Source organism: Cynocephalus volans, chromosome 11 (assembly GCF_027409185.1).
Source record: "Cynocephalus volans isolate mCynVol1 chromosome 11, mCynVol1.pri, whole genome shotgun sequence".
In the NCBI taxonomy this organism is placed as follows: Eukaryota; Metazoa; Chordata; class Mammalia; order Dermoptera; family Cynocephalidae; genus Cynocephalus; species Cynocephalus volans.
In genome coordinates this window covers 50257962-50275630 of record NC_084470.1, presented here as the reverse complement: position 1 = coordinate 50275630, position 17669 = coordinate 50257962, and the positions used below count along the sequence as shown (strand labels likewise).

Genomic DNA, 17669 nt, shown 5'->3' with positions numbered 1-17669 from the left:
GGACATTTAAGTTGGTTCCAACTCTTCAGTATTGTAAATAGAACTACAATAAACATGGGATTGTAGGTGTCTCTTGGACATCATGATTTCCATTCCTTTGGGTAAACACCCAGCAGTGGGATTGTTGGATCATATGGCAATTCTATCTGTAGTTGCCTGAGAAACTTCCGTGCTGTTCTCCATAACGGCTGCACTAATTTACAGTCCTACTGATATTGTAGGAGTGTTCCCCTTTCTCCACATCCTCATCAGCATTAGTTATTCTGTTTTTTAATGATTGCCAGCCTAACTGCTGTGAGATGACATCTCAATGTGGTTTTGATTTGCATTTCTCTGATGCTTAGTGATGTTGAGCATTTTTTAATCTACCTGTTGGACATTTGTGTATCTTCCTTTGGGAAATGCCTATTCAGCTCCTTTGCCCATTTTTCAATCAAGTTACTTGTTTTTTTGTTTTAACTGTTAAGTTGTTTGAGTTCCTTGTATATTCTGGTTATTAATACCTTGTTGAATGCATACCTTGCAAATATTTTCTCCCATTCTGTAGGTTATCTTTTCACTCTATTAACTGTCTCTTTTGCTATGCAGAAGCTTTTTAGCTTAATATAATCCTATTTGTTCATTTTTTCTTTTGTTGCCTGTGCTTTTGGGGTCTTATTCATAAAGTTTTTGCCCAGTCCTACTTCCTGAAGTGCTTCTCCTATGTTTTCTTCTAGGAGTTTTATAGTTTCAGTTCTTATATTTAAGTTTTTAATCCATTTGCTGTTGATTTTGGTATATGGTGAGAGGTACGGGTCTAATTTCATTCTTCTACATATGGATGTCAAGTTTTACCACCACCATTTATTGAAGAGGCAGATTTTTTCCCAATGTATATTCTTGGTACCTTGGTCAAAGATCAGTTGGCTATAAGTATGTGGGTTGATTTCTGGGTTCACTATTCTGTTTCATTGGCCTGAGTGTCTGTTCTTCTGCCAGTACCATGCTGTTTTGGTTACTATAGCTTTGTAGTATAGTTTGAAGTCAGGTAGCGTGATACCTCTGGCTTTATTTATTTATTTATTTAGCTTGGGATTGCTTTGGCTGTTCAGGGTCTTTTGTTGTTCTATATGAATGTTAGGATTATTTTTTCTTTTTCTATGAAGAACATTATTGGTATTTTGATGGAGATTGCACTGAATCTGTAGATCATTTTGGGTGGTACAGACATTTTCACAATGTTAATTCTTCCAATCTAAGAGCATGGAATGTCTTTCATCTTTTTGTGTCCTCTTTAATTTCTTTCAGCAATGATTTGTAGTTCTTATTGTACAGATCTCTCACCTCCTTGGTTAAATTGATTCCTAGGCATTTTAAAAATTTATTTATTTATTTGTTTGTTTGTTTGTTTGTTTAGTGACTATTGTAAATGGGCTTGCTTTCTTGATTTGTTTTTCTGCTAGTTAATTTTTGGAGTATAAAAATGCTATCGATTTTTGCATGTTGATTTTGTATCCTGCAACTTTACTGAAATCATTTATTAGCTTTGAGGGTTTTTTTGCAGAGTCTTTAGGTTTTTCTGTATATAGGATCATATCATCTGCAAGCAGGGATAATTTGACTTCTTTTCCAATTTATATCCCCTTAATTTTGTGAAGTGTTTTTTCTGTGCATGTTCAGATAATCATATGTTTTTTGTCCTTGATTTTGTTGATGTAGTGTATCACATTTATTGACTTGTGTATGTTGATACATCGTTGCATCCCTGGGATGAATTCCACTTGATCATGGTGTATAATTTTTTTGTGTGTGTTGCTGTATTCTGTTTGCTAATTTTTTTTTAGTATTTTTGTGTCTATGTTCATCAGAGATATTGGCCTGTACTTTTGTTGTTGTGTCTTTGTCTGGTTTTAGTATCAGGGTGATGCTTGCCTCTTAGAATGAGTTTGAGAGAATACCACTCTTTCAATTTTTTGAAATAATTTAAAGAGACTTGGTATTAATTCATCTTTGAAGGTTTGGTAGAATTCAGCAATAAAGCCATGTAGTCCTGGGCTTTTCTTTGTTGAGAGACTGCTGATTACTGCTTCAATCTCATAGCTTGTTTTAGGTTTTCTATTTCTTCTTGGCTCAGAGTTGGTAGTTTGCATTTACCCAGAAATGTATCCATTTCATCCAGTTTTCAGATTTGTTGGTATATAGCTGTTTATAACAGTATCTAATGATTCTTTGTATTTCTGTAGTATCAGTTTTAATGTCTCCTTTTTCATTTCTGATTTTTTTTAAAATTTGGTCTTCTCTCTTCTTTTTAGTAAGCCTAGCTAATGGTTTGTCTGTTTTGTTTACTTTCTTAGAAAACCAACTTTCTGTTTCATTGATCTTTTTTATCATTTCTGGTGTCTCTATTTCATTTAGTTCTGCTCTGGTCTTAATTATTTCTTCCCATTTACTAATTGTGGAATTGGATTGTTCTTTTTTTTCTAGTTCTTTGAGGTGTAGAATTAGCTTGTTTATTTGAAATCTTTCTATTCTTTTGGTGTAAGTATTTATCATAATAAACTTCCCTGTTAGTGCTGCTTTTGCAGTATCCCACAGGTTTTGGTATGATGTGTCTTTATTTTCATTAGTTTTGAGAAATTTTTTGATTTCCTGTTTAATTTCTCTTTGCACCCACAGGTCATTCAGGATCCTGTTGTATCTGTGTAGTTTCCAGAGTTTTACTTGTTATTGATTTCTAGTTTTAATCAGTTGTGGTCTGAGAAGGTATTTGAAATGATTTCAATTTTTTAACTTACTTGAGTCTTGATTTGTGACATAACATGTGATCTATCCTGGAGAATGTTCCATGTGCTGATGAGAAGAATGTATATTCTGTAGTTGTTGGGTGAAATGTTTTGTAGATATCTGCAGGATCAATTGGTCTAAAGTGTAGTTTATATCCTGCATTTTTTGTTGATTTGTTGTCTAGATGAATTGGTCAGTGTGGAGAGGGGTGTTCAGGTTTCTAACTATTATTTTATTGGGGTCTATCTCTTTCTTTAGTTTTAATAGCGTTTGCTTTATATATCTGGGTCCTCCACTGTTGGATGCATATATATTTATGATTATGTCTTCTTGCCAGACATATCCCTTTATCATTATACAATGGCTTCCTTTGTCTGTTTTTATGGCTTTTGGTTTACAGTCTACTTTATCCAATATAAGAATAGCTATTCCTGCCCATTTTGGTTTCATTGGCATGGTGAATCCAATATAAGAATAGCTATTCCTGCTCATTTTGGTTTCATTGGCATGGTGAATCTTCTTCCATCCTTGCACTTTTAGTCTGTTTGTATCTTTGAATCTAAAAAGTTGTCTTCTGAAAATAATATATAATTGGATCTTGTTTTCTTATCCAGTCTGACAATCTCTGCCTTCTGATTGGATTGTTTAACCTATTTATATTTAATATTATTATTGGGGGCAGGATCAAGATGGCTGACTAGAGGTGCTCAGCTCTTGCCTCTGGTGCAAAGAAAGATCAAAGCACCAAGTGGATAGTTACATGTTGAATGGTTTTTCTGGGAAAAACATCAGCAAAAGGGTGAGGAACACCCCCTGAGGTTCAGAAACTTGAGGGACAAAATCAAACATAGAGGGACAAATGAAGTACCCAACTCAGACCAGCTTAGAGCCAGGAGACACTGCTTGCTTTCAGGAAAAGGTGGGCAAAGGGAATCCCCAACAGTCCAACCTCATGTCATAGATGCCTGCAATTCAAGCTAGAAGGGAGACACAGAGCCCTTGCAGCCATGATCCCCGCATGAGAAACTGTTTGGAGACCATGCAATTGCTTTAATCTGGAGCGGGAGTTCATGCTGAGCCTTCTCATCTCCTAGGTCTTGGGCTGCCACAGAATGTTGCCATTTTGTGACTGGAGCCAATAGTAGAGTGCATTTTGTTCTGGGGCCAAATCATCCTGGTATCTTCACATCCCTAATGCCCCATATTATGCCATGACTTTGATACCCAAGCACACATAGCACCTTGCATCCCTGAGAACAGGCAGTCCAGTGCAGTGTGGAGACCACCCCTAGGGAACAGGGAGCCAGTGCTCACACTTTCCAGTCCCAGAGAACCAACCAATCAGGGCCTTCTGCCACCACCAGTGGCCTTGCTCTCTTTGGTGGAGTACCCATGCACCTTTCCCAGGGACACAGCATTCTGTTGTCACTCTGGTGAACCTGTCCAGAGCCACCCACTGCAGCTAGAAGCTGTGGAGTGCCTGTGTACCTCTCCTGGGTGCAGAAAGTCCTGTCTGTGGCTCCAGCTACCTTGTCTTCACCCATCCACTCCAGCAAAGGAGCTGCAGAGCACCTCAGTGTCTTTCTTGGGGGTATATGGGCCTATTCATGGCCCCAGTGACCTCAGCCAGAGTGGCCCACTCCAGCTGAAGAGCTGCAGAGTGCCCCAGCAGGCTATCTCCCATGACCCCAATGACCCTAACCAGTGTGGCCCACTTCAGCTGAAAAGTTACCAAGTACATCAGCATCTCTCTTGGGGACACAGGGCCCCTCCACAGTACCAGCAACCTCACCCAGAGAAGTTCAATTCAACATGGGAGCTGCAGGGCACCCCACAATTTGTCTTGGTTTAAACTACAGTCAAATGGACCTGACAGACATTTACAGAACATTTCATCCAATGACTGTAGAATACACATTCTTCTTAGCAGCACATGGATTAGTCTCCTAACCACGTGTTAGGGCACAACTTTCAACAAGTATAAGAAAATTGAAATTACATCAAGTATCTTTTCAAACCATGACAAAATAAAACTAGAAATCAATAACAAGCAAAACTTTAGAAACTGTAGAAGTACATGGAAATTAAGGAGCATGCTCCTGAACAACCAATGGTTCAAAGAAGAAATTAAGCCAGAAATAAAAAAATTCCTTGAAACAAATGAAAATAGAAGCACAACATACCAAAACTTATGAGATACTGCAAAAGAAGCAGTAAGAAAGTTTATTGCAATAAGTTCTCACATCAAAAAACCAGAAAAATTTCAAATGAACAATCTAACATTCTTCTTCTAGGAATTAGAAAAGCAAGAATCATCTAATCCCTGAATTAGTAGATGAAGAGAAAAAATAAAGATCACAGCAGTACTAAATGAAATGAAGACCAAAAAAAGCATACAAAAGATTGACAAAACAAAAATTTGATTTCTTGAAAAAATAAACAAACTTAAAACTATTAGCTAAACTAAGAAAAAAAGAGAGAAGACCCAAATAACAAAAATTAGGAATGAAAAAGGAGAAATTACAACTGATACCACAGAAATAAAGGGAATTATTAGAGACTATTATAAACTATATACCAACAAATTTGAAAACCTAGAGAAAATGGATACATTTCTGGATGCATGCAAACTTCCAAGACTGAACCAATAAGAAATAGAAAATCTGTGCATACCAAGCAAGCAGATTGAAGCAGTAATCAGCAGTCTCCCAACAAAGAAAAATCCAGGACCAGATGACTTCACTGAAGAATTTTTCCAAACCCTCAAAGAAGAATTAACATTAATTCTTCTCAAATTATTCCAAAAAAATTGAAGCAAATGGTATTCTCCCAAACTCATTCTTTGAGGCCAGCATCACCCTAACACCAAAATCAGACAATCACAACAAAAAGAAAACAACAGGCTAATATCCCTGATGAACACAGATGCAAAAATTCTCAACAAAATACTAGCAAACAGAATTCAACAACACATCAGAAAGGTTATACAGCATGTTCAAGTGGTATTTGTCCTATAAATGCAAGGATGATTCAACATATGTAAAGCAATAAATGCAATACACCACATCAACAAAATGAAGGATGAAAACTATATAATCATCTCAATAGATGCAGAAAAGGCATTTGATAAAATTCAGTTCCTCTTTATGATAAAAAGTCTCAACAAATTAAGTATAGAAGGAGAGAATCTTAACACAATAAAAACCATATATGACAAACCCACAGACAACATCATACTGAACAGGGAGAAGTTCAAAGCTTTTCCTCTGAACAGGAGCAAGACAAGGATGCCCACTTTTACCACAAGCTCTTACTCAATATAGCACTGGAACTCCTAGCCAGAGAAATTACACAAGAGAAAAAAATAATGGAACCCAAATTAGGAAAGAGGAAGTCAAATTGTCCCTCTTTGCAGACAAGAAGACCTTATATAGAGAGAAACCTAAAGATTCTACCTCAAAGCTCGAGGATCTAATAAATGAATTCAGTAAGTTGCAGGATACGAAATCAACATATAAAAGTCAGTTGTGTTTCTATTCACCAATAACAAACTAGCTGAATTCATAAAAGCAAAAATCCATTTACAAAAAAAAAAAAAAAAAACGTAGTTACCAAAAACATAAAATACCTAGAAATAAATTTACCAGTGAGGTAAAAGATCTCCACAGTGAAAATTACAACTCACTGATTTAAACAATAAAAGCGGAGAATCCAGGGAACACATTTGGTGAAGTGACTCTAAAGCAGCGCAGGGGTCACATAGCAAGAATGGCAGAATGGAGAGAGAGACTCTCACATGTGCTCTCCTTTTAAAACCCTCAGGAGAGTTCCAGTCAAGATGGCAGAGTAGTCTGTTCCTAGTGTCTCTCACTCCCACAGAGTGACCAATTTGCAACTATTAAGGAGCAATGACAGAAGGTCTGAGATCTGCACCAGAACAGACAGGAACCATGTGCTTTAGGGCCCCAGTCCAGGTTGCACCCCACCAATTAGAGAGACTTTAGAGCTTCTGGGCCCCCATTCCCCGAGCCAGCCATGCCATAAAAGGCAGGCAGCACAGGACTGCGAGCCCATGCCAGTCCCTGCCACTGGGAGAGACTTAAGAGCCTTGGAGACCCCACGCCCTGAGCCAGCCACGCGGAGAAGGCAGGTGAGGTGGGACCTCCAGCCTAGGCCAGTCCCTGTCACTGGGAGAGACTTAAGAGCCTCTGGGTTCTCACACCCTGAGCCAGCTGTTCGAGAACAGGCATGCACTATGGGACCCCTAGCCCAGGCTAGTTCCTGCTGCCCAGAATCAGCAGTCCCTTCAGGATCCACGCCAAATATCAGGGTGAAACGAGTGGACTGTGATACTCCCTGCCACAATGATAAAACATCAAAGGAAAGATACCAGAAATATGAAAAATCAAGAAAGTACATCACCACCAAAGGAAAATAATAACACTCAAGCTCTAGATCCTATAAAACAGGAAGTCTTTGAAACAACTGACAAGGAATTTAGAGGAACAATTATAAGGAAAATAAATGAGATACAAGAAAACTTAGACAACACAATGAAATGAGAAAAAATATACAGTATCCGAAAGAAGAAATGTACAAAGAAATCAATGCCTTGAAAAAGAATGTAGCAGACCTTGTAGAGCTGAAGGATTCATTCAATGAAATAAAAAACACAACAGAGAGTTTAACCAGCAGGCTAGAACAAGCAGAAGGAGAATTTCTGACCTTGAAGACAGGCTGTTTGAATTAACACAGGCAGACCAGAAAAAAGAAAAAAGAATTGAAAAAATTGAAGATAATATGAGAGATAACAGACAACCTTAAGCACTCAAATAACCGAATCATGGGTATTCCAAAAGGGGAGGAAAAAGGAAATGGCATTGTAAACATATTCAATGAAATAATAGCAGAATACATCGCAGGTATAGGGAAAGTCACAGATCTTCAGCTTCAGGAAGACCAAAGATCACCAAACACATTCAATCCAAAAAGGTCCTCTACAAGTCATGTGATAATCAAACTGGCAAAACTCAAAGACAGAGAGAAAATCTTAAAATCTGCAAGAGAGAGCTGGCAAGTCACCTGTAAGGGAGCCCCAATCAGACTAACATCAGACTTTTCATCAGAAACCATAAAAGCCAGAAAAGAATGGGATGGTATATTCAAAACACTAAAGGACAAAAATTGCCAGCCAAGAATACTTTACCCAGCAAGGCTATCCTTCCAAAATGAAGGTCATATGGTATATTTCTTAGACAAACAAAAACTGTGAGAGTTCACTACCACACAACCAGTGCTACAAGAAATTCACAAGGAAGTACTGGGTTTGATACCACAAAACCAACCATCACCACTGTGAATACTCATGAAAGAATAATACTTACCAGCAAAATGAAAATGCTAACAAAAGAGAAAAAAAAATAGTTTCTCTATCACCCCAAGAAACCAACGAATACAGAAGACAAACAGAAAATTAAAAAGAAAGGAACAAAAGGTACTTAAGACATAAACAAAAATCAATAAAATGCTAGGAGTAAATCAACACCTTTCAATAATAATTATAAATGTAAAGAGATTAAATTCTCCACTCAAAAGACACAGACCTGACTGACTGGATTAAAAAAATGGACCCAACAATATGCTTCCTTCAAGAGACTCACCTGACCTGTAAAGACACACATAGACTAAGAGTGAAAGGATGGAAAAAGATATATCGTGCAAATAGAAATGAAAAACAAGCTGGAGTAGCTATTCTTATATCAGATAAAATAGATTTTAAAGCAAAAACCATAAAAAGAGCCTGTACAATGATAAAACTATATAATGATGAAAGGATCTATCCATCAAGGAGTCATAACAATCATAAATACATACACATCCGATGTCGGAACAGCCAGATTTACACAACAAACACTACTAGATCTAAAGAAAGAGATAGACACTTATACCATAATAGCAGGGGACCTGAACACCCCACTATCAATATTGGACAGATCATCTAGGCAAAGAATCGGAAGAGAAACACAAGATCTAAACAATACTTTAGACCTATTGGACTTGGCAGGTTTCTACAGAACATTCCATCCAACAACCTCAGAATATTCATTCTTCTCATCAGCACATGGAACATTCTCCAGGATAGACCACATGTTAGGTCACAAAGCAAGTCTCAACAAATTCAAAAAAATTGGAATTACTCCATATATTTTTTCTGATCACAATGGATTACAATTAGAAATCAATAATAAATGAAACTCTGGAAACTATACAAACACATGGAAATTAAACAACATTCTACTTAATGACATGTGGGTCCAAAAAGAAATTAAACAGGAAATCAAAAAATTTCTTGAAACTAGTGAAAGTAACAACACATCATACCAAAACCTGTGGGAAACTGCAAAAGCAGTATTAAGGGGGAAATTTATCACATTAAATGCTTACTTCAGAAGAATAGAAAGATAGCAAATAAACAACCTAGCACTTCACCTTAAAGATCTAGAAAAATAAGAACAATCCAAACCCAAAGTTAGTAGACGGAAAGAAATAATTAAGATCAGAGCAGAACTAAATGAAATAGAAACCCAAAAAACAATACCAAAGATCAATGAAACAAAAAGTTGGTTTTTTGGAAAGATAAATAAAGTCAACAAACCTTTAGCAAGGTTAACTAAGAAAAGAAGACAGAAGACCCAAATAACAAAAATTAGAAATGAAAAAGGTGATATTACAACTGACACCTCAGAAATACAAGGAATCATTAGAGACCACTATAAACATCTATATGCCAACAAATTTGAAAATCTGGAGTAAATGAATAAATTTCTGGAAACATACAAACTACCAAAACTGAGGCAAGAAGATATAGAAAATCTGAACAGACCAAAAACAATAAAAGAGATTGAAGCTGTTATCAGATGGCTCCCAGCAAAGAAAAGCCCAGGACCAGATGGGTTCACTGTGGAGTTCTACCAAACCTTCAAAGAGGAACTGATGCCAATTCTCTACAGACTGTTCCAAAAGATTGAAACAGAGGCCATTCTCCCAAACTCATTCTATGAGGCAAACCTCACCCTGATACCAAAACCAGACAAAGATGCATCAAAAATAGAAATCTACAGGCCAATATCCTTGATGAATATAGATGCAAAAATCCTCAATACAGTAATAGCTAATAGAATACAGCAACACATACACAAAATCATACACCATGATCAAGTGGGATTCATCCCAGGGATGCAAGGTTGGTTCAATATACGCAAATCAATAAATATGATACATCACATCAATAAAAGCAAAGACAAAGACCATATGATCATCTCTATAGATGCTGGAAAAGCATTTGACAAAATTCAACATTCTTTCATGATAAAGACTCTCTACAAGTTAGGCATAGATGGAAAGTATCTCAATGTAATTAAAACCATATATGATAAGCCCATTGCCAATATTATCCTGAATAGGAACAGACGGGAACAGGAACTAGACAAGGATGCCCACTCTCACCACTCCTGTTCAACATAGTGTTGGAAATACTAGCCAGAGCAATCAGAGAAGAGAAGGAAATAAAGGACATACGGATTGGAAAGGATGAAGTCAAACTGTCCCTGTTTGTGGATAATATAATCCTATATATTGAACAGCCTAAAGCCTCTATAAAAAAACTCCTAGAGTTGATAAATGATTTCAGCAAAGTTTCAGGATACAAAATGAACACACAAAAATCAGTAGAACTTCTATATTCCAACAGTGAACATGCAGAAAAAGAAATCAAGAAAGCTAGCCCATTTGTAGTAGTCACCAAAAAATAAAATACTTAGGAATAAAGCTTAACAAGGATATGAAAAATCTCTATGAAGAGAATTACAAACCACTGTTGAGAGAAATTAAAGAGGACACAGGAAGATGGAGAAATATCACATGCTCTTGGATTGGAAGAATTAACATTGTGAAAATGTCCATATTACCAAAAGTGATCTACAGATTCAATGCACTCCCCGTCAAAATTCCAATGACATTTTTCTCAGAGATTGAAAAAACTATCCAGATATTTACATGGAATAACAAAGATCATGCATAGCCAAAGCAATCCTGAGCAAAAAAAATAAAGCTGGAGGCATAACACTACCTGACTTTAAACTATACTACAAAGCTATAAGAACCAATACAGCATGGTACTGGCATAAAAACAAACAGATTAATGGAATAGAACAGAGAACCAGAAGTTAACCCATATGCCTACAGGCATCTGATCTTTGACAAAGGCAGCAAGTCTACATACTGGGGAAGAGACTGCCTTTTCAACAAATGGCGCTGGGAAAACTGGATACTCATATGTAGAAGAATGAAAGTTGACCTGTACCTCTTACCATATAAGAAAATCAACACAAAATGGATTAAAGAATTAAATATACATTCTGAAACAATAAACTCCTTAAAGAAAACATAGGGGAAACACTCCAGGAAGTAGGAGTGGGTACAGACTTCATGAATAGGACCCCCAAAGCACAGGCAACTAAAGGAAAAATAAACAAATGGGATTATATAAAACTAAAAAGCCTCTGCACAGTAAAAGAAACAATCAACAGAGTAAAAAAAGAACCAACACAGTGGAAGAAAATATTTGCAAAATATATATCTGACAAAGGACTAATATCCAGAATATACAAGGAACTCAAACAACTTTACAGCAAAAAACCAAATAACCCAATTAAAGAATGGGCAAAGAAGCTGAATAGGCATATCTCAAAGGAAGATATATGAATGGCACATGAAAAAATGCTCAATTTCACTCAGCATCTGGGAAATGCAAATCAAGACCACTTTGTGATACCATCTCACTCCATTAGGATGGCTAATATCCAAAAGACTGAGAATGATAAGTGCTGGAAAGGTTGTGGAGAAAAAGGAACTCTCATACACTCTTGATGGGGCTGCAAAATGGTGCAGCCTGTATGGAAAATGGTATGGAGTTTTCTCAAACAATTACATATAGATCTAATATATGTCCCAGCTATTCCACTGTTGGGAATATACCCAGAGGAATGGAAATCATTGTGCCAAAGGGATACCTGTACTCCAGTGTTTATTGCAGCTCTATAAGCAATAGCCAAGAATTGGAACCAGCCCAAATGTCCATCATCAGATGAGTGGATAAGGAAACTGGTATATCTGCACAATGGATTACTACTCTGCTATAAAAAAAGAATGAAATACTACCATTCACAACAACATGGATGGACTTAGAGAAAATTATATTAAGTGAAACAGTCAGGCACAGAAAGAGAAACACCACATGTTCTCACTTATTTGTGGGAGCTAAAAATAAATAAATAAATAAATAAACAAACAAACAAACACATGAACAAATAAAGGTGGGGGGGGAGAAGACACAACAATCACAAAAATTCCTTGAACTTTTTAAGTCAAGTGAACAGATATGATGTGAGGGGGAGAGAAGGGGGTGGAGATGAATGGGTAAAGGGACATGAAAATCAACTACAGTGTATATTGAGAAGTAACATAAAATAAAATAAAGCCCTCAGAACCACAAAAAACAAAATCAAAGAGGACACAAAAACATGGAAAGACATCCCATGTTCATGGATTGGAAAAGTTAATGTTGTCAAAGTGACCAGACTATCCAAAGTGATCTACAGATACAATGTAATCCCTGTCAAAATACCAATGACATTCTTCACAAAAATTTACTAAAATTCATATAGAACCACCATTGACCCAGAATAGTCAAAACAATCATGAGCAAAAAGAACAAAGCTGGAGGGATTACATTACCTAACTTCAAAATATACAACAAAGCTATGGTAAGCAAAACAGCATGGTACTGGCATAGAAATAGACACATGAACCAATGGAATGGAATAGAAAACCCAGAAATAAATCCATGAGTCTACAGCCAACTGATCTTTGACAAAGGTTCCAATGACAAATATTGGGGAAAGGACAGCCTTTTCAATAAGTGGTGCTGGGAAAACTGGATATCCACATGCAGAAGAAAGAAACTAGATTCCTATCTCTCACCATATAAAAAAATCAATTCAAAATGGATTAAAGACTTAAATGTAAGACCAGGACCTATAAAACTACTAGAAGAAAACATGGGAAAAACACTCCAAGACATTGGTCTGGACAAAAATTCTATGGGGAAGACTTCTAAAGCACAGGCAACACAAGCAAAAATAGACATATGGGAATACATCAGGTAAAAAGCTTTTGCAGAGCAAAAGAAACAATCAACAGAGCAAAGAGGCAACCAGCAGAATGGGAGAAAATATTTGCAAACTATTCATCAAAGAAGGGATTAATATCTAGAATATACAAGACACTTAAACAACTCAACAGGGAAAAAATAACAATCAAATAATCCAATTAAAAATGGTCAAATGACTTGAATAGATATTTCTCAAAAGGAGACATACAAATGACCAACAGGTATGTGAAAAAATGTCCAACATCGCTAATAATCAGTCAGGGAAATGCAAATCAAAACCATAGTGAGATATCATTTCACCCCAGTTAGAATGGCTATTATCAAAATGACCAAAAATAGCAAAAGCTGGTGAGGATGTGAAGAAAAGGGAATTCATACACACTGTTGATGAGAGTGTAAATTGGTACAGCCATTATGGAAAACATAATGGTTTCTCAAAAAAGTAAAAATCGAACCACTATATGATCCAGCAATTCCACAGCTGGGCATTTATCCAAAAGGAAAGGAAATTAGTGTACCAAAGGAATATATGTACCCCCATGTTTACTGCAGCATTATTCACAATAACAAATGTATGGAATAAACCTAGATGTCAATCAGCAAATAAATGGAGAAAGAAAATGTGGTATATATACACAATGGAATATTACTCAGCCATGAAAAATAATGAAATCCTTTCATTTGAGGCAACATGGATGAGCCTGGAAGACATCACGTTAAGTAAAATAAGTCAGACACAAAAAGATAAATAGTGGATATTCTTACTCATGTGTGTGAACTAAAAAATAATAAGTTAAACTTTTAGAAGTAGAGAGAAGAATTTTGGTTAATGGAGTCTGGGAAAGGAGGCAAGGTTAGTGAGGGTTGGTTAAAAGACATAACATTATAGCTAGATAGGAAAAATAAGTTCTAGAGGTATACAGTAGTGGTAGGCATCTATAATTAATAATAATTTATTGTATGTTCTCAAACGCCTAGAAGAGAAGAGATAAATATTCTCATCACAAAGAAATGATTGTTTTGCACTGATGAATATGCTAATTACCCTGCTTTGATCATCACACATTGTATACATGTATTGAAATATAACTCTATATCCCATTAATATGTACAATTAATGTATTTCAATTGAAAAATAAGTACCTTTGAAAATTTTTTAACTTTATTATTGATTTAGTTAATTTATTTCTATTTACTTTTTCTTTTTGAATGTGCCATGTGTTTTTTCCTTTATTCCTTCCATACTACTTTATTTGCATTTAGTGAATATTTTCTGGCATAATATTTTAATACCTTTAATGAGTTTTTCACAATATGTTTTCAATTATTTTCTTATGGGTTGCTGTAGGACTTGCTATATACATGTATCTTATCAGAATCCACATCAGATTTATACTTACTTAATTCCAGCGAGATATAGAACCGTTACTCATACATAGCTCTATTCCTTTTTTGCTATACGTAGTATATCTATAAATGTTAAAAATGTTTTTATCATTTTTGCTTCATATGATTATGTGTCTACTAAAGAAGCTGAGAAAAGAAAGGAATGCAAGTATACATTTATGGAGTTTATTTTACTAATCTTCTTGGTTACCTTTGTTGTCTCTCTTTGTTTGTTCCTGTGTATTTGAGTCAGCTTTCATTTTCTTACTCCAATACAATTTTGCTCCCACTCACCTCCTTTGTGAAGTTATTATCAAATATATTTTACTTCTATATGTCACATACCCCAAAATACAATTTTAAACATATTGTTTTTTACACAATTGCTTTTGAAAACAGCTAAGAGAAGAAAAGATAACAAAAATGCATTTTTACTGTCTTTTATAATTACATAATTACCTTTATTTATGCTGGGTTTTTTTGTGTGTGTGGTTTTTATTGCCATTTAGGGTCACTTGCTTTCATCTTCAAGAATCTCCTTTAGTATTTCTTGTAAGGTAGGTCAGTTAGCAAAGAATTCTGTTTTGTTTATCTGGGAATGTGTTTATTTCACTTACATTTTTGAAAGATATTTTTGTTGGATATAAAAATCTTGATTTATGGTCGTTTTTTTTCTTTGAGCACTTTGAAAATTTTTGATAAGCCACTTTTCTCTTGCTACTTTCAAGATTGTCTTTCAGCATTTTCACCGTGATGTGTCTGGGTGTAGATATTCTTGTGTTTTTCCTACTTAGAGATCATTGAGCTTTTAGATGTGTAGTGCTATGCTTTGAATGTGTCCCCCCAAGGTTCATATGTTGGAAACTTAATACCCAATGCAACAGTGTTGAGAGATGCAACATGTAATAGGTGATTAATGTGGTTATCACGAGAGTGGGCTAGTTATCACAGCAATAGTTTTCTGATAAAAGAATGAGTTCGGTCCACTTCCCTTCTCTCCCTCTCTCTCATTATGTGATGCCTTCTGCCATGTGTTGATGTAGCAAGAAGGCCCTTTTGATGCGGGTGCTGGCCCCTCAATCTTGGAATTCCTGGCCTCCAGAACTGTAGGAAACCTCTGTTCTTTGTAAATTACTCAGTCTCAGGTATTCTGTTATAGCAGCAGAAAATGGGCTAAGACATGTAGGTTAATGTTTTCAATCAAATTTGAGAACTTTTTAACCATTATTTATCTGAGTATTTTTTTTTTCTGCTCCTTTCTTTCTCTCCTTTCTTTCTGGTTGGTGTGCTTAAGGTGCTCACATTCCTCTGAGGCTCTTTTCACTTTTGTTCTTTTTTCTCTGTGATCTTTGGATTGAATAATCTTCAGTGATCCATCTTGAAGTTCATTGATTCTTTCTTCTGCCGGTGTAAATGTACTGTTTGTCCCTCTAGAACATTTTTAATTTTAATTATTGTCCTTTTTTATTCTTTTTTCAGCAGCCAGCTGGTATGGGGATCCAAACCCTTGACCTTGGTGTTACAAGACTGCATTCTAACCAACTGAGCTAACCACCCAGCCCAGTTATTGCACTCTTCAGCTTCAGAATTTCCATTAGGTTCTTTTTTAAAATATAATTTCTATTTCTTTGTTGATATTCTGTATTTGATTATACATTGTCTTCATAGAATTCCTTATTTCTTTAAGCGTCGTTTCTTTTAATTATTGAAGCATATTTATAATAGCTATTTTGCATTCTTTGTCTGTTAACTCTGGCATCTTGGCCCTTTCACATATAGTTTCTTTTACCTGCTCTTTTCCTATGTGTGGGTCACACTTTCCTGTTTTTTGCATGTTTCATAATTTTTGTTAAAAACCGGACATTTTAAATTGGAAATTCGTCATATAGCAACTCTAGAACTAAGTCCTCTCTTCTGTCTGGGGTTTTTATTTGGTGAGTTGGCTAGATTGCTTTAGTGATATCTACTACCTCTCCAATCCACTCCCCCCCCCCACACACACACACAATGTAAAGTGTTTGGTGCTACTCCTCAGAGAGCACAGCCTTGGATGTGCACGTAGTCAGTCTGGGATGACCGTTGTTTTAGCGGGGCTCTCTTTGTTGCTTTCTATGATCTTATTATTCAGCTATCTGCCTCATTCGATATCCCAGATTTTAGGCTCAACTAATTGCTAGATAATTGCTCTATTGTCTTTGACAGTGCCATGGGTCATAAATTGCTCAACAGTTTGATCCAATGAAATTCAAAGAGAAGTAGTTTTTAGGGCCAGTCTTTGATATTTGTTTTGACCCCAGCTGTCTCTTCCCCTCCCTTCCCCTTTTCCACCTCTAGTAAGCACAGTTCTTTTGTTTCCTTCTAAAAGTTCAACATATTATTGTGATTGCTGTTTCTTTCTTTCTCTCTCTCTCTCTGTCTTTCTTTATTGTTTGTTTATTTATGGATTCTGCTCCTCCTCCCACTTAAGAGAGAACATGTGGTATTTCTCTTTCTACTCCTGGGTTGTTTCACTTAACATAACTTTCTCCAGGCTCATCCACACTGCTGCAAATGGCAGAATTTCATTCTTTTTTATGGCTGAGTAGTATTCCATTGTCTATATATACCACATTTTCCCTATCCAGTCATCTGTCAATGGACATTTATGTTGATTCCATAGTCTGGCTATTGTAAACAAAGCTGTGATAAACGTGGGAGTGCAGATATCCTTTCAACACAATGATTTCCAATCCTCTGGATACGTACCCGGTAGTGGGATTGCTGGTCATAGGGCAGTTCTATCTGCAGCTGTTTAAGGAACTTCCATAATGTTTTCTATAATGGCTTAACTAATTTACAGTCCCACCAATAGTGTAGAAGCGTTCCCCTTTCTCCACATCCTTGCCAGCATTTTTGTTCTCTGTCTTTTTTATAACAGCCATTCTAACTGGGGTGAGGTGATATCTCAATGTGGTTTTGAATTGCATTTCCCTGATTTTTTCACAGGCCTGTTGGCCATTTGTATGTCTTCCTTTGAAAAATGTCTGTTCAGCTCCTTTCCCATTTTTTTAAGTGGATTATTTGTTTTTTTACTGTAAGTTGTTTGAGCTGTTTGTATATTCTGGATATTAATCCCTTGTCAGGTATGTAGTTTGCAAATATTTTCTCCCATTCTGTAGATTATCTTTTCTCTCTGTTGATTGTTTCCTTTGCTGTGCAGAAGGTTTTTAGTTTTATATAATCCCATTTGTTTATTTTTCCTTTTGTTGTATGTGCTTTGGGGGCCTTATTCATAAAGTCTTTGCCCAGC

At 36.1% G+C, this 17669-nt stretch overlaps 1 protein-coding gene across 1 annotated transcript in view; it reads left to right on the top strand.

Moving 5' to 3' along the window:
• Window positions 1–17669, top strand: part of SCN11A (sodium voltage-gated channel alpha subunit 11) — a 110517-nt gene that overhangs the window by 57249 nt on the left and 35599 nt on the right. The gene's annotated exons all lie outside the window — the stretch shown is intronic.